The following is a 24642-nucleotide window of genomic DNA, read 5'->3' on the forward strand; positions in this document are numbered from 1 at the left end:
TGTTTGTCATAGATACACATCAGGTTCACTAATAGTTTCCATCCCTGAAGAATGCTGTAGACCAGACCACGTAAAGATAACATGATATTCCAGGTCCGCAGTAATGTGATTGGCTCTTCAGCTGTCCTCTGAAATAGCCTCGTGAGCCATCTCTCCAGGGGCAAATAAAACTGGGCAACAAATGCTGGCCTTGCCAGTGATGCCCAGATCCCATGAAATAATATTTTTAACAAGTAACTTTGAAGAAGGCATATCTTAAACTTCTGTCAGTCATTACCACTACCAGATTGTGGTCAATGGTAACTCCAGGATGTTGATAATGGGCTACGAAGTTAAAAATCTCACAGCAGGTTATAGTCCAACAAGTTTAATTGGAAGAACTAGCTTTCGGAGTGCTGCTTCTTCATCAGGTGGTTGACAACCATCTGATGAAGGGTCAGCGCTCTGAAAACTGGTGCTTTCAAATAAACCTGTTGGACTATATAACCTGGTGTAGTGCGGATTTTAACTTTGTATACACCCAGTCCAACACCAGCACCTCCAAATCATGATACTGGGCTTTCAGTGTTTGGTAGGATTGTAAAAGCTTTAATGTCATGTAACAGACAAGTGACTCTGAACTCAGTCTACAGCAGCAATGTGGAGAAATCAGACATGTAAATACAGTCTCCTGTTAACCTTTTAAGTACATAATCTTAACTTCAAATAGAGAACCCAACTATCATTTTACCAATTAATGTACGATTGTATATCTGCATTAAAGAATGTAGCAAGTGGTACCATAGTTTTTAAAAATTTGATTGAGAAGTATTAAACCCTTTAAATGTAATGAAGAACTATTGTGCATATCAGACACCATCAGGTACCAACTTACTGTGTGTAAATGATTCTGTAACACAGCCTCACCTGCTGCAGTGTTTGTGCAGATACAGATATTAATTTCTAGTGCTCCAGGGTTTAGCTTAAAGCAGAGCTCCTTACATAATGGAATCCTTTAACAATGCTTACTATCGCTGCAGGAGGTCGGGAGAGATTAAAATATTACACTCTGTGCTACAGCTGCTACTGTAATTAAAAATCTTTTTACACTGTTCAATTAACTTTTTAAAGCACACAATTCTATTTCACCCCAAAATGTCACTTTTGTTGGGGGGGCTTACCACCAGGAAACACACAACAGCATCACCGTTGCAGTTACACAATAACCTATGATTAATTAAAGTTGTCACCATGAAAGGGACTGCAACTCAGTGTCAAATTAAGGTGTAGAGTCATACAGTCATACAGCACAGAAACATAACCTTCGTTTCAACTAATCCATAATGAAGTTAAGAATGACACAACACCAAGTTATAGTCCAACAGGTTAATTTGAAAGTACATGCTTCATCAGGTAGCTAGTGGGGCAGGATCATAGGACACAGAATTTATAAGTAAAATAACGAAGCATCATACAACTGATAAGATGTATTAGACAAATCTCACATTTTTATAGCACTTTAGTAAAATAAACAAAGGCAAGGCTCACACAGTTAAAAGTAGGGCTTTGGGCAATGTTGTGGAACAGAGACACCTAGAGGTTCAGGCACAATAGTCTTTGCATGACATACGGACAAAGTTGTGAGTAAAAAGTGAGGTCTGCAGATGCTGGAGATCACAGCTGAAAATGCTGGTGGATAAAGTTGTTCAGAAGGCATTTAACCTGCCTGTCCTCATTGCTCAGGCCTTTGAGTATAGGCTGACCTGAGATGTCACCTTTTTTTAAGATACTGATAAAACTTCAAGTTATCTCAGGGCAGTGACTTGAAATAAATTTTGGGATTTACATAATAAATAATCGAAACCTGCATCCCCATTCTGAGTAATTAAATACTTTACAGCCATTTAGGTTATATCAAATACATTGCATCAGTTGTATGACACTTTAATATTTTACTTATAAATTCTGTTCCACTAGCTAACTCATGAAGGAGAAGCGCTCCGAAAGCTAGCACTTCCAAATAAACCAGCTGGACTATGACCTGGTGTGTGATTTTTAACTTTGTCCACCCTTGTCTAACACCAACACCTCCACATGGCTAATCCATACTGACCATAATCCCAAATTAAATTAGTCCCACTTACCTGTGCTTGACCTATATCCCTCCAAACATTCCTTATTCATATACTTGTCCAAAAGTCTTTTAAACATTGTAATTGTACCTGCATCCACCACTCCCTCTGGAAATTCATTCCATAGGAACCACTGTCTGTGTAATAAAATTGCCCCCATGTCTTTTTTTTTCAAAACTTCCTCCTCTCACGTTAAAAATATGCCCACTAGTCTTGAAATCCCCCACCCTAGGGAAAAGTACCTGCCATTTACCTGATCTATACCCCTCATTATTTTATAAACCTGAATAAGATCACCCCTCAATTGCCTATATTATAGTGAAAAAAAACCTCCCAGCCTATCCAACCTCTCTTTGCAACTCAAACCCTCCATTTCTGGCAAATCTCTTCTGAACCCTCTCCAGCTTAATCATATCCTTCTGTAACAGGTGGCACGGTGGCTCAGTGGTTAGCACTGCTGCCTCAAAGCACTAGGGTCCCAGGTTCAATTCTGGCCTCGGGTGACTGCCTGTGTGAGGTTTGCACATTTCCTCTGGATGCTCCAGTCACAAAGATGTGCAGGCCAGGTGAATTGGCTATGCTAAATTGCCCATAGTGTTAGGTGCATTAGTCAGAGGGTCTGGGTGGGTTACTCTTCGGAGGGTCGATGTGGACTTGTTGGGTCGAAGGGCCTGTTTCCACACTGTAGGGAATCGAATCTAATTAAAAAAACGGCAAACAAGAACTGCACACAGTGTTCCAGAAGAGACCTCACCAACATTCTGTAGAACCTCAAAATAACATTCCAACTCCTATATTCAGAGGTCTGAGCAATGAAGGCAGGCAGGCTAAATGCCTTCTTAAGAACCCTACATGTGATGCAAACTTCAAAGAATTATGTACCTGAACCCCTAGTTGTCTCTGTTCCACAACATTGCCCAAGTCTCTACTTTTAAGTGTATGAGTCTTGCCTTTCATGATATGGAGATACCTTGCTTTTGTTTGTTTTACCAAAATGCAATACCCCACATTTATCCAAATTAAACTTCATTTCCCACTCCTCGGCGTATTGACCCAACTGATTAAGATCTCTTTGTAACCTTAGATAGTCTTTTTCACTGTCCACTATACCACTAATCTTGGTGTCATCTGCAAGCTTACTAACCATGCCTTCTATATTCTCTTAAATGACAAACAAAATTGGATCCAGCACCGATCCCTGTGGAACACTGCTAATCACAGGCCTTCAGTCTGAAAAACAACTCTCCACCATCACTCTGTCTCTTGGTGTTAAGCTGATTTTGTGTCAAATTGGCCAGCTGACCCTGAATCTCATGTGACTTGACTTTACCAATTAGTCTACCATGTGGAACTTTGTTAAAGGATTTATGAAAATTCAAGTAAACAATAGCTACTGCTCTGCCCTTGTCAAGTACTGAAAGATTTTAAGAAATAGCAAATTTGCAGAAAGTCACAAGATGATCACAAAAATTCTTAACACTTATTTGGAAGGCAATCTACTTCCTATCCCTGTTAACTCATCACTTATTGGAATAAAGTTGTGCTTTTTGCAGCTCAACATTTCTGAACCAAATAAACAAGGAATTAACCAAAATTGCTTTAGGCAATTGAAGCCTGCAGGGGATCATGTCAGGTCTGTTCAATAACCACATTAAAAATTCAGATAAAAGCTAGTTAAAACTCAATTAATTAAGTGAAACTCAATTTGCAAATATGCTCAAATAAAAGCAAAATATTTCAGATGCTAGAAATCTGAAAGAAAAACAGAAAATGCTGGAGGAACACAGCAGGTCTGGCAGCGTCTGTGGAGAAACAAAATTAACATTTTGAGTCTGATATGACTCTTCAAATTAGAAAGGAACTGAGAAATAACAGTTTTTCTGCTGTTTACCAAAGGGGAGGAGTAATGGAACATATGATGAGGGTACCCATAGCAAAAGACAAAGGGAATAACAGGGAAACAAGAGAGTTATGTGCAACTCATATCAAGACAACTTATATTGAAGAATTGTATCACCATAACAATAAAGTAAATACAGGGGTTCTTTTCACTTGTGGGACATTGGCATTGCTGAATGGACCAGCATTTATTGACCATTCCTAGTTGCCTTTGAGATGGTGGTGGTGAGCTGCCTTCTTGAATGCTGTGGGTTGACTCATAATGTCCTCAGGGAGGGAAGTGTAGGATTTTGACCCAGCGACAGTGAAGGAATGGTGATATATTTCCAAGTCAGGATGGTGAGTGGCTTGGAGGGGAACTTTTAGGTGGTGGTGTTCCTATGTGTCTGCTGCCTTTATCCTTCTAGTGATTATGAGTTTGGAAGTTGCTGTCTGAGGATCTTTGGTGAATTTCTGCAGTGCATCTTATGAAAGGGATACATTGCTGTTATTGAGCGTCAGTTGTGGAGGGAATGGATACATATAGATGTGGTGCTAATCAAGCTGATGTTTTGTCCTGGATGGTGTCAAACTTCTTGTGTGTTGTTAGAGCTACACTCATCAAGGCAAGTGGGGAATATTTGAGCACACTCCTGACCTGTGACTTGTTGATGATGGACAGGCTTTGGGGAGTCAGGAGGTGAGTTACTCGTTGCTGTATTCATAGCCTCTGACCTGTTCTTGGAGGCCCTGTATTTTTATACCTAGTCCAAGTTCAGTTTCTGGTCAATGGTAACTCCCAGGCTGTTGCTCGTAGGAGATTCATTAATGGACAGGACAGGAATGCAATTCATATCAGGGCAAGTTCTCCCATGAGAAACAATACAACACAGTAGGGGTAAAGACTGCTGGTATCTGAGGGACTTCCAAATATATTATTTTGTTAAGGATCTATTCAGTTTTATTAGACAACATAGGCAGTGGTACGACATGTTGGAAAAATAATGGTGAAAATAAAAGTAAAATCTCGGTGTTGAGAAAACATTTTGCAATTTTTCCCTTAAGATTTAAATGGTAAATCTTGCTAATGGATGGTGACAACCACATTTCTATGCTTTTGTGCCTCATTAATTACCCAACTCTTCTCATTTGTATGCAGCTTCCAATTATCTCCAAATCAAATGCTAGTATTTGATATGAAAGCCAAAGTACTGTATATGCATAGTGATATCAGCTCCCCTCTTGCTTCTCCAACCTCTGGAGCTTTTAGTAAACTACAATTTGCATGCTTCTAACTGGTTGCTTTGCATGCAGACACAAACATATCTCATATATCATCACAGGATACATCTATTACTCCCATCATTCATTAACCTTGTGCTCAGCTGGAGGCTTCCGGCCTGTCTGGCTTGCTCTGAAGGAAAGCAGAGAGGGGAAGCCGGGCAGTTTGTCACTGTTTGGAGTACTGAATAGCGAAGGGGTCAAAATATGGCATTGTGCTTTCTCAGTGTCACACTGACATCAGGTGACAGCAGCTTATGTAGCAAACACACTGCACATTTTTCAACGAAATTACCACGTCAGAAAGTCAAAGGGGACCATCAGGGTGGATTATGTCAGTTGGCACAAATAAGAGAGGTGTACCGTCTGCCAAAGGGATGGTCAGATTCCAGTCCAAGGGGTGGGCCACAGTCAACAGAGCTTGGTTCTAGCAGAATTTATGAAACTGTGGTTTTTGCGTTCTGGCGATGGTCAAAAAGGGCTCGTTTCATGGATTAACTGTGGTTCTGTACGATGCCTCTAGATCCTTGACCCATAAATGCATCCATGGATACTGAACCATATTCCTCCTCCAATGACAAAAAGAGTCAAGCAGCCCAAGTACAGGCATTCTTGTCTTTCCCCAGGAACACATTGCAACATTGTACCCATCTTGCTTTGAAAGAGTATATCACTGAGCTGTAGAGGTTGTCAACTGAAAATATTTCCAACCATTAATATTCAAATTTGATGTGACTATAATGCCAGATTTGGGAGATCTGCACCAATTATCCTTGGAACTACATATTTAAAAAAAAGTTTCCTGCTGGCATCCAAGGTCCTTCGGCCACACAGGAAAAGCAGCTGGGAGACAAGGGATATCGTCTCTAAATACAGCTCATGACACCTTTATGAAACCCATAAACTGATACAGAATGACGATATGTTGCTGCCTGTGCTTCCACCATGACCATAATTGAACAGACCTTAGGTCTCCTTAAGGTGAGGTTTCAAAGTTTGGACCATCTGGCTGAGCCTTGCACTATGGCTCAGTAAGGATATTCCACATCACTGTGACATGCAGTGCTCTCGTAACAGGAGATGGCAAGAGAGCATGCATTAGGTGCAATCAAAACAGAACATCAACACCAATCCTCTGAAGGCAAAGATGAGGAAAGTGACTGAGAAGGACTACTCTCTCGAATCCTTGAGGTTATGTGTCGTCAAGTGCAAAAAGTCAGAGAGACATCATTGAAATACACTCTAAGGGCAAGTGAACTGGGGTTAGACTTCCTTTAATTGTGACATTCTTTTGGTCTATGGCAAGTACCCCCTGGTTACTGTAAAGAACATGTGGATCTAGTTATTTTCTCAGTCCTTTATCTTTTATGTTGCTGAATAAATGTTTCACTATCCAAACATATGTACATTATCTTATGTTCTCACTTTTAAGTATCTCTCAATTGCAGGTCCTAGTCACCATTTAGGAAAAGAAAACAGCAATTGGTAAGACTACCTGTGGTTTTGTTTTTGCTGCTGTTTACCTATTATTTATTATCTATGCTACTTAACTATGTCATCTGCCTGTACTGATCACAAGACAAAACTTTTCACTGTGCCCCGGTACACATGACAATAAATTCAATTTAATTCAATTCAATTCAATTCAAGGCACAAATATTGCATAGCAATAAGGTTAGGTAATTCTTAATGCACACAAAATCCAAGTGTTGTTCATGAAGTCTTTCAGACTTGGCAATAGGATAAGAGCAATTCTGAGGCACCTCCTTTTGGTTTTCTATCATCAATTAGCCGTCAATGTCCGAAGTTCATATAAATTGCTAAATTACATCAAAATAGTTGAGGATTCTGCAGAAAAGGGCTTAACTCCAGGAAGGCAACTCTTTATGCAGCTTCTTTCAGAAGACCACAGCCTTATGAAGGAGGAATTGAGAACAGTTATACACTTCTCAGCCTTGAACAGCAGTATGCTTCCTTGAAAAGTTGGAATCTTTGCAAAGAGTGATATGTGGAATCATCAGGACTGCACGGCAGTTCAGTGGCTAGCATTGCTGCCTCACAGCGCTAGGGAGCCAGGTTCAATTTGACCCTTGGAGTGGTGGAAGGTTGTTTTTCAGATTGGAAACCTGTGTCCAGTGGAGTGCCACAAGGATCAGTGCTGGGTCCTCTACTTTTTGTCATTTATATAAATGATTTGGATGTGAGCATAAGAGGTACAGTTACTAAGTTTGCAGATGACACCAAAATTGGAGATGTAGTAGACAGCGAAAAGGGTTACCTCAGATTACAACAGGATCTTGACCAGATGGACCAATGGGCTGAGAAGTGGCAGATGAAGTTTAATACAGATAAATGCAAGGTGCTGCATTTTGGGAAAGAAAACCTTAGCAGGACTTATACACTTAATGGTAAGGTACTAGGCAGTGTTGTTGAACCTTGGAGTAAAAAATGAGGTCTGCAGATGCTGGAGATCACAGCTGCAAATGTGTTGCTGGTCAAAGCACAGCAGGTTAGGCAGCATCTCAGGAATAGAGAATTCGACGTTTCGAGCATAAGCCCTTCATCAGGAATAAGAGAGAGAGCCAAGCAGGCTGAGATAAAAGGTAGGGAGGAGGGACTAGGGGGAGGGGCGATGGAGGTGGGATAGGTGGAAGGAGGTCAAGGTGAGGGTGATAGGCTGGAGTGGGGTGGGGGCGGAGAGGTCAGGAAGAAGATTGCAGGTTAGGAGGGCGGTGCTGAGTTGAGGGAACCGACTGAGACAAGGTGGGGGGAGGGGAAATGAGGAAGCTGGAGAAATCTGAATTCATACCTTGTGGTTGGAGGGTTCCCAGGCGGAAGATGAGGCGCTCCTCCTCCAGCCGTCGTGTAGTTGAGTTCTGCCGGTGGAGGAGTCCAAGGACCTGCATGTCCTCGGTGGAGTGGGAGGGGGAGTTAAAGTGTTGAGCCACGGGGTGATTGGGTTGGTTGGTTCGGGCGGCCCAGAGGTGTTCTCTGAAGCGTTCCGCAAGTAAGCGGCCTGTCTCACCAATATAGAGGAGGCCACATCGGGTGCAGCGGATGCAATAGATGATGTGTGTGGAGGTACAGGTGAACTTGTGGCGGATATGGAAGGATCCCTTGGGGCCTTGGAGGGAAGTGAGTGTGGAGGTGTGGGCGCAAGTTTTACATTTCCTGCGGTTGCAGGGGAAGGTGCCGGGGGTGGAGGTTGGGTTGGTGGGGGGTGTGGATCTGACAAGGGAGTCACGAAGGGAGTGGTCCTTGCGGAACGCTGATAGGGGAGGGGAGGGAAATATATCCTTGGTGGTGGGGTCCGTTTGGAGGTGGCGGAAATGGCGGCGGATAATACGTTGTATGCGCAGGTTGGTGGGGTGGTAGGTGAGAACCAGTGGGGTTCTGTTTTGGTGGCGGTTGGAGGAGCGGGGCTCAAGGGCGGAGGAGCGGGAAGTGGAGGAGATGCGGTGGAGGGCATCGTCGATCATGTCTGGGGGGAATCTGCGGTCCTTGAAGAAGGAGGCCATCTGGGCTGTGCGGTGTTGGAATTGGTCCTCCTGGGAGCAGATGCGGCGGAGACGAAGGAATTGGGAATATGGGACGGCGTTTTTACAGGGGGCAGGGTGGGAGGAGGTGTAGTCCAGGTAGCTGTGGGAGTCAGTCGGTTTATAATAGATGTCTGTGTTGAGTCGGTCGCCCGAGATAGAAATGGAAAGGTCTAGGAAGGGGAGGGAGGAGTCTGAGACAGTCCAGGTGAATTTCAGGTCGGGATGGAAGGTGTTAGTAAAGTTGATGAACTGTTCAACCTCCTCGTGGGAGCACGAGGCAGCGCCGATACAGTCATCGATGTAGCGGAGGAAAAGGTGGGGGGTGGTGCCAGTGTAGTTGCGGAAGATGGACTGTTCCACATATCCTACGAAGAGGCAGGCATAGCTGGGGCCCATGCGGGTGCCCATGCCAACTCCTTTAGTTTGGAGGAAGTGGGAGGATTGAAAAGAGAAGTTATTCAGGGTGAGGACCAGTTCAGTCAGTCGAAGGAGGGTGTCAGTGGAAGGGTACTGGTTGGTGCGGCGGGAAAGGAAGAAGCGGAGGGCTTTGAGTCCTTCGTGATGGGGGATGGAGGTGTACAGGGACTGGATGTCCATAGTGAAAATAAGGCGTTGGGGACCGGGGAAGCGAAAATCCTGGAGGAGGTGGAGGGCGTGGGTGGTGTCCCGAACGTAGGTGGGGAGTTCTTGGACTAAAGGGGACAGGACCGTGTCGAGGTATTGGGAGATGAGTTCGGTGGGGCAGGAGCAGGCTGAGACAATGGGTCGGCCGGGGCAGGCAGGTTTGTGGATTTTGGGCAGGAGGTAGAAATGGGCGGTGCGGGGTTGTGGGACTATGAGGTTGGTGCGGGGTTGTGGGACTATGAGGTTGGTGCGGGGTTGTGGGACTATGAGGTTGTGTGCGGGGTTGTGGGACTATGAGGTTGTGTGCGGGGTTGTGGGACTATGAGGTTGTGTGCGGGGTTGTGGGACTATGAGGTTGTGTGCGGGGTTGTGGGACTATGAGGTTGAGTGCGGGGTTGTGGGCCTTGGAGTCCAGGTTCATAGCTCCTTGAAAGTGGAGTCGCAGGTAGATAGGATAGTGAAGAAGGCATTTGCTATGCTTTCCTTTATTGGTCAGAGTATTGAGTACAAGAGTTGGGAGGTCATGTTGCGGCTGTGCAGGACATTGTTTAGACCACTGTTGGAATATTTTGTGCAATTCTGGTCTCCTTCCTATCGGAAAGATGTTGTGAAACTTGAAAGGGTTCAGAAGAGATTTACAAGGATGTTGCCAAGGTTTGAGGATTTCAGCTATAGGGAGAGGCTGAAGGCTGGGGCTGTTTTCCCTGGAGCGTCGGAGGCTGAGCGGTGACCTTATAGCATGGATAGGGTAAATAGGCGAAGTCTTTTCCCTAGGGTGGGGGAGTCCAAAACTACAGGGCATAGTTTAGGATGAGTGGGGAAAGATATAAAAGAGACCTATGGGGGCAACTTTTTCACACAGAAGGTGGAACGTGTATGGAATGAGCTGCCAGAGGAAGTGGTGGAGGCTGGTACAATTGCAACATTTAAGAGGCATTTGGATGAGTATATGAATAGGAAGGGGTTGGAGGGATATGGGCCGGGTACTGGCAGGTGGGACTAGATTGGGTTGGGATATCTGGTCGGTGTGAACGGGTTGGACCGAAGGGTCTGTTTCCATGCTGTACATCTGTATGACTCTATGAACTGTCTATGCAGAGTTTGCACCTTCTCCATGTGTCTGTGTGATTTCCTACCACAGTCCAAAGATGTGCAGATTAGGTGAATTGTCCAGGGGACATGCAGGGTTACGGGGATAGAGTAGGGGAGTGGGTGTGGACAGGATGCTCTTTGGAGGGGTCAGCGTGGACTCGAAGGGGCAAATAGCCTTTTTCTACACTGTCGGGATTCTGTTATCTATAATAATTGATTCCTAATTCATTCATGTAGTGTGGAATTATAATGCTAGGCCAGGCCCAAGTAAAATCCCTGTACTCAAATAAAAGCAAAATACTGAGGACGGTGGAAGTCTGAAACAAACAGAAAATGCTGGAAAAACTCAGCAGCCTGGAAGAGAAATGGAGGTAACATTTGGAGTACCCTTTTGCTGATTTCAAAAGTACCAGAAATTGGACTTTTGTTATTCTTACGACAGAGGTGGAAGAGCAGTGAAGGAAACAGATTGCGAGGAGGCCCAATGCAAAGACAAAGAGATTGTTCATGGTGAGAAAAGGGATATTAAATGAATGTAAATTAAGTTGTGAGAATGAAAAAATCCTTTCTGTTGAGAGTGAGATAAAAAAGATTTTAAAAAACATTATGAGTTGGAGAGAATGTAAGAACGATGCAGAACAACGGGCTGCACAGTGACTCAGTGCTTCGCAGTGCTGCCTCATTGCGCCAGGGACCCAGGTTTGATTCAAATCTTGGGTAAATATTGGAATGGAGTTTACACACTCTCCCAATGTCTGCATGAGTTTCCACTGGATGCTCCGAGTTCCTCCCACAGTCCAAAGATGTACAGGCTAGGTGGGTTGGCCATGCTAAATTATCTATAGTGTCTAGGGATGTGCTGGCTTGGTGGATGAGTCATGATAAATGAAGAGCCACAGGGATAGGGTTGGGGTCTGGGTGGGATGCTCTTCGGAGAGTTGTGCAGACCTGATGGGCTAAATGGCCACCTTCTGAATTATAGGGACTCAAACAAGTTGTGAAGTTGTGGAACTAAATATTGAATCCAAGAGGCTGTAAAGTGCTTACCTGGAAAATAAGGTGTTTTTCAAGCTTGCATTGGAATATTACAGCATGCCTACTAGGATTGAAATGTTGCTGTCATGCTAACTAGAGACAGATACAGTATGTAATCGAGAAGGCCAATGGGATGCTATCCTTTATTACAGAAGAATTGAAAGTAGTAGTAAGGAAATTATGCTTCAGTTATACAGTGCATTAGTGAGACCACATCTTGAATACTATGTGCAGTTTTGGCCTCTATTCAAGGAATGATACAAATGCATTGAAAGTGGTTCAAAGGATTGATTTTTATTAGATTATTAGATTGATAGCTGCAATGAGCAGATTGTCTGAGGAGGATGAGTTGGATTAGTGATTATTCCTACCACCCATAGTCTTCCACATTTGTAAAAGCATAAATGACTAAAATGCAAGGCAGGGATTATCAATGCTAAATAAAAATAACAGAATGTGTCATCTATTTTTCATATAACGTATTATTTTATTCATGGACTAAAATATACAAGTATACAAGCGAAAAACATAAAATCACTTTGTTAATGTATTTTAATACTGGAATGAATGTCTAAGGAAGACTTAAACTACCAGGAATTATTGAACATGTTGCTCATGTTATGTTAAACAGAATAATTAAATAAAATTGAAAATGTTTAATTAGTTCTTAGGCTGAAAATAAAATTTGGGTCTAAGCACCACTGCATTTGTACAAAACAAAAAAACATTCTCTTACAATCGTTAAGTAATATGCTACAATTTTTAGGTGTATCCCAAAATACCGTCAGATAAGCAGTCTTAAAGTCTCCATTTGGCATCAGACTGATTATAACACCATTGGCAATTAGACACATCATGGCAAAATGAACACACTATTTTCTTTCATAGGTTATATTAACCTGGGGAATTGTGTAACATATTTTATAAAGAACATTTTGATATATAAGTTGCAATGGAAAACACAATTTTAACTCTGTTTTATCTACACGAGAAGTTTTTGATACTGAAGAGTTGTTTGGAACATGTTTCATGATCCCTTGGTGTTTCTGTGCTAGACACAGGTGGCAATTTTCACCATGGACTAGATGTATGGTAAGAATTGGACTAGCACTTGTAAAATGAATTAAAGCAACTCCTACAATTGTATAATTCATGCAATGTTTGATGAACAATTTAGTTTTATTAAAACATAACAGACTTCAGATCAACAAATTTCTACTGTTCTAGATTCAGTTATGATATGGGAAGCAACAAAGTTCAATTATCTAATTTTTCATGACTGAAAAAAGTTATCACCCTGATTCCTTAGTAGAGTAATATACTCCTCATACACAAAAAGTAGGAAATATTTTGTCTACGTTCCAACCAGAACCTAAAATTGGGAAATTTGTCCCAAAATTACTTTTGATCATGTCTTAACAGATTGGTTTCCAACTCAGTGGCTATGGTAACATTTATGTTTTGCACCAAGCCAATATAATAAACTATCCAACTCCTGACATGGGTTTCATGAGCTGTTCACCATTTCCCTAGACCTCAATATGCAAATGTATAATTAATCGGTCTAGATTAATGATATGATAGGTTTTAGATGTAATGATATTAATAACATTCCAGTCTGTGCTAAAGTGGGTAAGCAGCTTTTAGAAAGCATTATTTTCTCGGTTCTCTCAAATGAAATTAAGTATAAAAATATAGCATGTCTACAAAGGTAAAGACTATGTAGGATTATCTGATTACTTACCTTGCATTTTCAGAACAACTTAAGTTTAACCAAAATTAATAAAATTACTTCGCTAGCTTTTTTGATGGATAAACGCCATTCATATCCATCTATTGTAAATAGCGAAAGTGATATGGAACTTCTTCAATGTTCATTTTACTACTGAACAAGCAAAACCTATGTTTCCTCGATATTGCCTCTCTATAATATTTAGCAGCTTCAGATACCAGCACATTAATATCTAAAATCCAACTTTGCAACTTTTAGTACAATAATTTATTTGCATTTTTATAAATGCCACTGATGACATTTAGCTTTAGTGTTGCAAGCATTCTTACTCTTACACAATATTTTTTAAATTTCAAGTGTGCTAGAAAGTACCAACATGTTACATGATAAATGAACAAAAAATAAATTTTGAGCCAAGGTTGCCATCAAAATGCAAATCTTTCTGATGGAAACACATCACATCTATGGGCTTGTGTGGAAGGGCTGCAGGAAACCTTTAAGTGGAAGGAGAAAACGCCTTGGATATTATTGTATGTTTAATCAGATCAGACTATTCTTGACAGAAGGCTGAACAGATCATCTGTCCTCATAACTGTAGATGAAGCAAGGCACAAAGAGGTCATAAGGAAAAATATAACTATTTTCACTGAATTTCACCCTTGAATATTGCATAAACACAACCTCAGAGAAGTAATGAATTGCAAGTTAAAAGAGAAAGTATTTCCAAATATCTTGGTACTCTTCAACTTATACATATATCTTTGAAATTAGCTAACCAAAGTTGCAGTAATATTTAATTAAGAACTGGAAATATATTTCGAGCTCACACTGGGGAATGAATACTTTTAACATGGCATTGTGCTCAAAAACCTCTTCTGATTTTTGGATTTGTTTTGATTCAAAAGTGAATACCACACCAGCCCGTTTACTAACATTGCTGTAATCTCAACATTAAGAACCAGAATTCAACCTTTCAAACTGACTATGAATCCTTGTAGAACTACTGCTATAGTAAGCAAACATCACTAGTTTTTGTCATTTGCTTAATCAATTGTCAATATTCTACAACAATACACACAATTTAAATCCGACCTTACAATGCAACAAATAAAGTCTTATTCTGTTTCACTTAGGATTCTTGAAAGCAAATAGCTTGTGGTTCACAAAAAGGACCAAAACGCCCATAAATATCCTTTGCTCTCACTGTAAAATAATACTTGTTTCCAAGTGCAAACTGAGTCAAAGTGCAAGCCATTGGAAGAGGTAGGGCTTTTATTTCTCCAATTATTTTCCATTGTGATGGACACTTCAAATTGGGGTTTTCATGATATGCATACAACTGATAACAGTGCACAGGGGCACAAGTCTGGCTTACATCTGTAATATTCCAGGAGAGTGCAATTCCTTTTGGTTTTCTCACTTGTGCCAGATTTAATTCAAGCATCTGAGGAGTACTTGTATTAATAGCTTCAGAAGGTAGGTCTGCTGTTGTCAATATCCTGGATACTGGAGCAGGGTGTGAACATTTCGTGGTAACCTACATAATATAGAATTATAAAGTGATAATCTCTTTAAATTGATGAACTTCCGTGCATGCAATATTGTAATCATGCCACATACTATGAAAACACGGAACATATTTAACACACATTTAATAAACAAAACATTATTCTTTTGCTTTTTAGTTTCCTTCAAGTATCATTCATAAATTTACAGTCATAGTGCGAGAGATGTACAACATGGAAAGAGACTCTTCCATCCAACTTGACCATGCTGACCAGATAAATTTATCCTGCTCCATTGGCCAGCATTTGACCCACATCCCTCTAAACCCTTCCTATTCATGTTCCCATCCGATGCCTTGTAAATGTCGCAAGTGTACCAGCTTCCACCACCTTGTCTGGCAGTGCATTCCATACATGCACCACCCTCCGCGTGAAAATGTTAGGTCTCTTTAAATCTTGCCCCTCTCACCTTAAACCTATAACTTCTAATTTTGGACTCCTCTACCTTGGGGAAAAGACCTTCACTATTCATCCTATCCATGCTCCCCATAATTTTATAACCTTCCACAAGGTCACCCCTCAGCCTCCCACGCTCTAGAGAAAACAGCCTCAGCCTATTCTGCCTCTCCCTATAGCTCAAACCCTCCAAACTTGGCAACATCTTTCTAAACCTTTCTTGCACTTTTTCAAGTTTAACAAATTCTTTTCTATGGCAGGGAGGCCAGAACTGAACACAGTATTCCAAAAGTGCACTGTATAGCCGAAACATGACCTCCCAGCTCGTATACTCAATGCATTGATCAAGAAATGCAAGCATACCAAATGCTTACTTTACCATCCCTGTCTTTCTGCTTCAAGGAATTATGAACTTGTACCCCAACGTCTCTTTGTTTGGCAATACCCTCCAGGACCTTACCATTAAGTGTATAAGTCTTGCCCTAATTTGTTCTTTCAAAATGCAATACAGACGAGCTAATGATTGTCTTTTTTGGAAAGACCCAGGAACATACTGCAAAATTAAATAACATGATCTCAAATGTTATAATTTTTGTATGATTACCCAAAACGTGAGTAAATTAACAAAAGTTAGAAGCTAAAGGAGCTTGGAAAAAAGGGGTTCTATCAGTCTAAGCACTGGCACTTAAATTGTGACAATGGGACCAAGTTAATAATGGAAAAGATAAATAATGCAGTCCCAAGGAGATTAAACTGCCTCGCATGGAAGAAGTTGGGCAGTAGCAATTGGGAAAAAATTCCTGGCTCAGTCTGCCCATCTAGGGAGAAAGTGCCTCCATGTATGTGATCATTGTTGCCAGAGTTTGGGCAGGTGTGTATATAGTCAGAGAAATGGCAATAACAGATTGCATTTGGGTAAGCCAACCAGGGAAACAGGTCAATAGCAGCTCCAGGTGCCTCACACAGAATGCCTCAGCACTGCTGGACACTGCAAAGAGCGTGATGCTGGAAAAGCATAGTTGGCCAGGAAGCATCCGAGGAGCAGGAGAATCGATGTTTCGGGCGTAAACCCATCATCAGAAAACATTGATTGTCCTGCTCTTCGGATGCTACCATACTGGCTGTGCTTTTCCAGCACCACACTCCAACTCTGATTTCCAGCATCTGCAGTCCTCACCTTCTCCCACTATTGAACACTGTCCCAGTTATAATAAAATGAAGGCCTTCTATCCTATTAACCCTCACTCATGAAACATTTCCCATGTTCCATCCAGACCACCTTTCATTTTTCCACCCACTTCCCAAGGCTTCTCATTCCTGGCTAAGTCATTCCCACCCCCAGTCCAAAAGTCCCCATGTCAAATATTAGTACTGCCATGCTAATTCACCCAAAACACATCGTACAAAAGTAATAAATCTCTCCACAATAATAAGTATGAAACAAGAGATTTAAAAAAATGTTTCCATTTCTATAAAAGATCATTAACTACAAGCCAATTAAAAAGTCTATTATCAGGCTCTTTAAAGCTTCAACAGCAGAAACTTTAAGTACTGGAATTCTCAATAGTATAAATAGACATTGTGAAATTGACAAGCGATCAAAGAGCCAGGGCTGACAATCAAGCAATGTTTTCCTGGGGTTCAGCCTTTCAACACACTAATGGATTTCTGGGCTCAGTGAAGAATGCATAATAAGGCTTAATAGATCACTAACATGGATTTGGATTAATAATCAGAAATGCTGCTAGAATGCTGATTCCATATCTAAAAAGACCAGATGTAATATGACTCATGCTTCAGGAATACGAAGCCCTGATCAGATCAGTCCTGGAATACTTTGAGCAGTTCTTGACACTACAACCTAGTACAAAGAGATTCTGAGAATGGAGCATCATATCATTAGTATGATATCTGGATTCCAAGGGTTAAACCTGAAACAGAGATTGTATAAACTAGGATTGTATTCACTGCATTATACATGGTTAAGATTTGATCAACATTTTCAACACACTAAATGGAACAGATTTGGTGTCACTTCTGCTCGTTCAGTAGTCCAGGATCAGGGTACATAGTCAAAAAATTAGAGTCAGAACTTCAGGAGTGCAACTGAGAAAATCTTTTTCACTAAACTGATAGGGATTAACATTAAATCTAAGATTGACAGATTTTTGGTATCAGAGTTACTAACGCATGGGGCAAAAAGGCAAGAATATAGTGTTACGTCACAGATTAGCCAGATACCACTGAATGGAAATACAAATGTGACAATAAATGGTCAAATCCTATTGCAATGCCTCTATAACCAATGCTACTTGATGGACATATCAAAGATTATTTTCCTATGTTGCTTGTTTAAAATCTTCCATTTGGTGCTACAGCCTGAGATGCAGAAGACTCTTCTGGTTGAGTCATTGAGAGAGATCAGGAGAACATCTGTAGAATGTCAGCACCAGCACCTCTAATTTCAGAGCCTCTAAATGTCACAAAAAGAACCAAGAACTAACATGTCGAAGTTTGGTCAGGTGTTACCTTTGTACTTAAGGTAATGAAACAACCCAAGTTATATTTGTACTATACTGATACAGAAAGTGACCTCTCTCTTCTATTCAGGATCTAAATATGAGAATATTTGGGAAAAGAGACAAATGTGAACTTTTTTTTATTCAATGTGTTGCTGAGATCCTGAATGTACAGTCTGAAAGAATGCTGGAAGCAGAGATAATACTAACTTTTCAAAAGGCAAAAAAATACATTGCTACAGGGAAAAAAAAGGGACTCGTTAGTACTTCTTTGAAAGACACCATTAGCATAATGGACCAAATGCCTATGAGCTCACTGAGAATGAAGGAAGTGTTTTTAAATTTAGCTTGATGTTGGCTTATGTTTGTCATAGATCAAGAGGGTTGAAAACCAGATCCAGTCGCAGGAGTTTACAATAAATTTGGTCACGTTTTAATGCTATTAGTCAATCAAAATGGAAATAAATCCAAGGGAACTGACAAACCAATTAATATAACAAAACTTGAGAACTAATTTTTGTCTGTCCATTTTAATAGAATGATTATTATGAAGTACCAAATCATAATCTGCTCTTCCAAACTCAAGTATTAATTTGAGCAGAACACCACATGCAATGTAATGCTTAAAACATTCTTTTGGAAATTTACTTCCTTAAAAAGTAGTTATACACATATGCTGCAAAGGCGAAAGTGAGGACTCCAGTTGCTGGAGATCAGAGTCAAGATTAGTGTGGTGCTGCAAAAGCACAGCAGGACAGGCAGCATCTGAGGAGCAGGAAAATCGATGTTCCTGATGAAGGGCTTTTGCCCAAAATGTCGATTTTCCTGCTCCTCGAGTGCTGCCTGAACTGCTGTGTTTTTCCAGCACCACTCTAATCTTGACATATGCTGCAACTGCAAATGTGTTGCTGGTCAAAGCACAGCAGGTTAGGCAGCATCTCAGGAATAGAGAATTCGACGTTTCGAGCATAAGCCCTTCATCAGGAAAGCAATTTCATTTCTTGATCTTTGCCAATGTGATCTGGATTACACTGCACTTTGGCATTAGTAGACTAAAAATATCTCCACAACAGTCCAGGTTGGGGTTCTAACCTCAAGGTTCCATCCTTTTGTGGGACTTTCTTCCTGTCTTTAGAAATGCCACAAGAAGATGGTCTATTTGTTATCTAACTCATAAGTCTTGAAAAAGAACATCTTTGCTGATGTTATAATCACAAGTATTTGTTTACAAGCCTTTATGTCTTACTGCATTTGAGGAACATGTGAAACATCAATGAAGGCAGAATTATTGAAGATTATGAGATTTAATGGTTTTAAACTTCTCAATTCTCTTCCAGGACATTGCTTTTATAGTACAGGAAACAGAAGGAAACAATAGCCATGCTGTTCTTAAATAATCTTAAAGAACAATCCTGTTATTACCAGTTAGTTGAAATGAAGATGATACTGTAAGACTTCATAATATGGATATATCAATAAATGCTAACAGCTTTGTTATATATTAACACAATAAAAGTATTTAAAGATTTTCATACATTACTCATCTGAGAATACTGTTGTTGTTGATTCATTGTAAGGTCAACCAGCTTTAGACTTTTGGTCATCACTTTATTCCCTCTCATTGGTCCACCTAAACAAATATGTATATTTATTGCTTGCAGTGGCTGACTTTATAAGAATATTTTAGTTTGGGCTGTAAAATAAACATTAAAGTATTTAGATATTAAAGTTAGTATTCGTTTAAACTAGAAAAAATTCAATCTTTCAATGCCAAATTAAAATTTTATGCATGCTTTCTCTTTAGTAACTTTAAACAAGGCTTGTCTAGTTGATGAAAGACAAACTATAGACAACGAGCCTCATACACAGTCTTGTACAGAGTGAACAAAGTTATGACAGCATCATGAGCAGGAACAGGATTTGATTAGGTTTAGTCTAGTCCCAACTTTGACAGTCTCCCTAAAGGAACAAACAAACAACTTACAACACAGTCATTTCCTTGTAGGGAAAGTCATGCCACCACTGTTGGTGTTTATGCACCTATAATGACAAATTCTGAAGAAATAAATTATAAATTTTGGGAAAAGCTATAACCCTTGATTCCAGCAATTTCAAAGTCAGGCACACTCATCATTCCCAGTGATGTCAATGCCAGAGTTTGCACAGACCAACAAATTTCGATGGAAGTGATAGAAATAGATTTGGTAGCACCAACTACATTTATCCGTTGAAGATATGTTCATGGCATGACCAACTCATTACTAAGACATTGTTCCAAATATCTTTGTTGTAACCTTGCTCCCACCACAGGCATTTAACTAGGCTATCGTCAGAAAGATGAATAGGAAGAATATCAAGGTAAAAGAAACTCTGCCTGAAGCTGATTGCTGCACTGATCTCAGATACACTATCAAAAACATCAATGTTTAGAGTTGGAATTTTATCGGGTCATGGACTTCCATTTCTGACAACGTCTTAGTAAATGCTTCCTGAACCCTCTTCAGTTTAATAATATCCTTCCTATAGCAAGGCAACCAGAATTGCATACAGTATTCCAGAAGAGACATCATAAACATCCTGTACAACCTCAACATAACATCCCAACTCCTATATTCAAAAGTCAGAGCAATGAAGGCAAGCATGCTAAACGTCTTCTTAACCTCCCTGTCTACGATGTGACACAATGTTCAAAGAATTATATACAAGAACCCCAAGGTCTTTCTGTTCTACAACATTACCCAGAACCCAACTTTTAACTGTATAAGTCCTGCCCTTGTTTGTTTTACCAAATGCAATACCTCAAATTTATCCAAATTAAACTCCATCTGTCATTCCTTAGCCCATTGATGCAATTGATCAAGATCTCTTTGCAATCTTAAATAATCTTTTTTACTGTCCACTATACCACCAATTTTGGAGTCAATCACAAACTTACTAACCATGTCTCCTAAATTCTCATCCAAACTGTTTTTATAAATGACAAACAAAAGTGGCGCCAGTACCAATTCTTGTGGAACACAGCTATTTACAGGCCTCCAGTCTGAAAGGAAACTCTCCATCACCACCCTCTGTACTCCTAACTTGAAGCTAATTTTGTATCAAATTGTCAAACTCTCCCTGAATCCCATGTGATCTAACTTTACTAATTAGTCTACCATGTGAAACCTTGTCAAAGTCAATGTAAATAATCACTTTGTCCATATCAATCTTTTTGGTTACTTCCTCAAAAATCTGAATTTCCCTCCAAAAAGCTACACTGTCAATCCTTAATCAGTCCTTATCTCTCCAAATGCATGTAAATCCTATCTTTTTGCATGATCTCCAACAACTTACCTACTAGCCAACCAAGGTAAGGTGAGCGTCAGAATCGAACAAAACATCTGATGAGGCTGACCTGGTCATCAGGAGCATTGGGTGCCATTTTTTATGCTTTTCACAAGAGGTCTGGCAGGTTCCTCACTAGGCAATGGCAAGTTGCCAAATTTATGGAGGTTATTACTTGTTAAATACCTTGGTGAATGGTCTAGCTTGCCTCAATAATGTTCAGTTTTTTATTTTACCAAATAACCCAGACGTAAAGAAAAGTTGACATGCAAAGTAGAATGGATATTCAATGGATTCAGCTCTAAATAACTTCCATGTTGGACACCAGGCAAAAACACCTCAGGTCACTGGACACACACACACCATGTCCATTGACATTAGCACCCAACACATGCCAACTAGTAACAGCCCTCATGGCACATCTCCAATCCACTGTCAGTAGCCTTCTGCACTTCAATGATGCAGTGCCAACTATCAATGTATCGCTGCAGCAAGGATACAGAAGCCATTGGGGTACATTTCTAAGAAACTAACCAGTACGCGATGATGCTACTCCTTTAACAAGTTATGGTGTTCTTGCATTTTCTCCCCCCAGAAGGGTAATAAACGCAGCGTTGCTGAGAAGTCTGGGTTGAAGGATTTTAGGGACAATTTGATTATAGCTAACAGATACTTCCTCAGTCAAAAGGCTTTCAAGTTTTTTTAAAAAATCATTTATACAATGAAAACAAAGTGGCTGGTTCTCTCAGCTCAACTTTTCTCTGGCTTGGTTTAGCTTTTGCAGCATGGCTATTCATTGAAAGCAGTCAGTTTTGAGGCTGCTAGTCAAAGAAACAACAACATGGAAGATGATGTTTCATTCTGAATCTCGCCATCATCTCTCTCACACTTGTAAGACTCTGTTTGGTTTTACCTTTTTTTTTGCAAAGGGGTGTATATGGAGGTTGTTGCAAATATTTGGAACAGCATCATTAAGTTGGGATAATTTATTCAGTTTTCAGGAAGTTAAGTTATTCTACACTTTGATCTCTTTTGTTTGTGTTTCATTCGGTAATCTTGCAAATAAATTCTGTTTTGCTTAAAACTAAGTTATTAGGTCAGCTGCATCACTCCTGGAATATCCACTTACAGCTGCTTAAAACAACCAGCAAAGGGTCCTGGCTATTTTCTAGAAATGTTCTGAGGGGGTCTGGCCTGGTCCATAACATGGTACTTACACATGCTGGCACTGCAGGTAAAGCAAGGAGAAAAAGCTTTCTCTCACTCCCCAGGTCCTTACCATGAAGTGCTTAAGTCTTGCTCTGATTTGCTTTTCCAAAATGTAGCACCTCACATTTATCTTCTTTGATGACTTCAAAAATAGCAGCTTCAGTTCTAGAATGTTGTCCCAGCAAGGCATGATGTCCCAGCAAGGGATGGAAAGATGTCATCAAGACTACTGTATCAGTTACCTTATTCGTGGGATATACTCACATTGCAATTAGATTAGAAAAGGTTCATCAGGTCGATTCCTGGGTTGAAGCAATTTTATAATGGAGGAAATATCAAGCATATTTGACCTATACTCATTGGAATTTAGAAGATGAGAAGTGATTTTATTGAAGTATAAAAGATACTGAAGGGTTTTGTCAGAGTAGTTGCTGAGAGGATGGTCCCTTGTGATAAAATCTAGAAGTAGAAATACAGTTTCAATATAAGAGATCTCACCCTTATGAAGAAGAGGTTTTTTTTCATTCATTCATAGTATGTGTGCATTACTAAGCCAACATTTATTGCCCATTTCTAAATACACGAGAAAAAAAGTTGGTGGTACATTACCTTCTTGAACTGCTGTAACCACGCAGTGTGCATACACCTATAGTGCTATTCTGAAAGAAGTCCTAAGATTTTGAATCAGCATCATTAAAGAATTTGCAATATAGTTCCAAATTGGGCCAATGTGTGGTTGAATAGGAACTAGTAGGTAGTAATATTTCCATGCATTTGTTGAACTTGTTTTTCTAGATATTAGGAGGTCAAAAATTTGGAAGATGCTGTCATACAGGCCATGGAAATTTGCTGATGCAGTGCATTTTGTTGATAGTGGCAGCAGTATGTGTTATGTAACAGTGATGGTAGAAGCGAATGTTGAATATGGTAGATGGGGTGTCAATCAACCAGCTAACCAAGTGTCTTGGATGATATTGTGCTTCTTGAGGCCTGTCAAAGCTGTATTTATCCAGGCAAGTGAAAAATAGTCTACCACACTCCTGAGTTGTACCTTGGACACATTTGGGGACTGAGGAGGTAAGCCATTCACTGCACTATTCCAGGCTTCTGTTATGCTTTCGCAATCACATTAATTATGTTTAGCTAGTCCAGTACAGTTTCTGGTTAATGGTAACACCCAAATTTTGATAGTGGGGGATTCAGCAATGGTTAATACTCTTGTAATGCCAAGGGGAGGTGATTTGATTCTTTGTTGGAGGTGATCATTCCCTGGCACTTTGGTGGGAGCAACACTCTCATCACACATGAGCTCAAGCCTAGATGGTTTTACAGGTCTTGCTGCTTTTGGACCTGGGGAGTTCTGAACATTTCCAACATGGTGTAATCATTTCTGACTTTATCATGGAGGAAGGCTATTGATGAGGCAGCTGTTGTTGATTGGGTCTGGCATTCTACCCTAAGGAACTCCTATAGAAATATTCTGGAAGAAAAGCTGCTCCAATACTCCATCGATCAGTGTCAGCACGTTGATTGTGGCATAGGCATCTACTTTGGGAAGTTGCAGCCACACTCTGAAGCTCAGAAGCCTGCGCAACGGTTAAGAAAATTAGATGAAATGCTGATCATACCTAGCATACAGAGAGATGGCTTTGGCTTATCACTGCAGTCCAAGGACAGCACTACAGGAGTTCTTCACAGTACTGTCCTGGGCTCAACTACCTTCAACTGCTTCAGTGACCTTCCTACCATGATAAGATCCAAAGTTGCAATTCCTCAGAAACTAAGCAATCAATTTCCATGTGTAGCATGACCTGGGCAGCATCCAGGTTTAGGCTGATAAGTGGAAAATAACATTTTTGTCAGACAAATTCCAAGCATTCATTGGAATTATCACGGAGTCCCCCAACAATCAGGGTTATCACTGACCATAAACTGAATTGTGCTGTGGCTACAAGCAGGTCAGAGACTAGGAATTCTGTGGTAAGTAACTCAACTCATCTCTGCAATGCCTGTTCACCACCTAAAAGTCACAAGTTAGGAGTTGGTGGAATACTCTCACTTGCCTGCTAAGTGCACATTCGCCAACACTCAAGAAGTTTGACACAATCCAGAACATCACATCCCACTTGATTAATAACCCAGCCATCATCTAATTATTTCAGTCCTTCATCACCAATGCTCAGTGGCAGCAGTGTCCACCATTAACAAGATAATCTCACTAAGCCTCCTTCGACAGCACCTTCCAAATCCACAGCCTCTGCTATCTAGGATAAGGGCAGCAAATTCATTGCAACACATCCACTTACAGGTTTCCTACATATCATCCTGACATGGAAT

This window comes from Hemiscyllium ocellatum, chromosome 20 (assembly GCF_020745735.1).
Source record: "Hemiscyllium ocellatum isolate sHemOce1 chromosome 20, sHemOce1.pat.X.cur, whole genome shotgun sequence".
NCBI lineage: Eukaryota > Metazoa > Chordata > Chondrichthyes > Orectolobiformes > Hemiscylliidae > Hemiscyllium > Hemiscyllium ocellatum.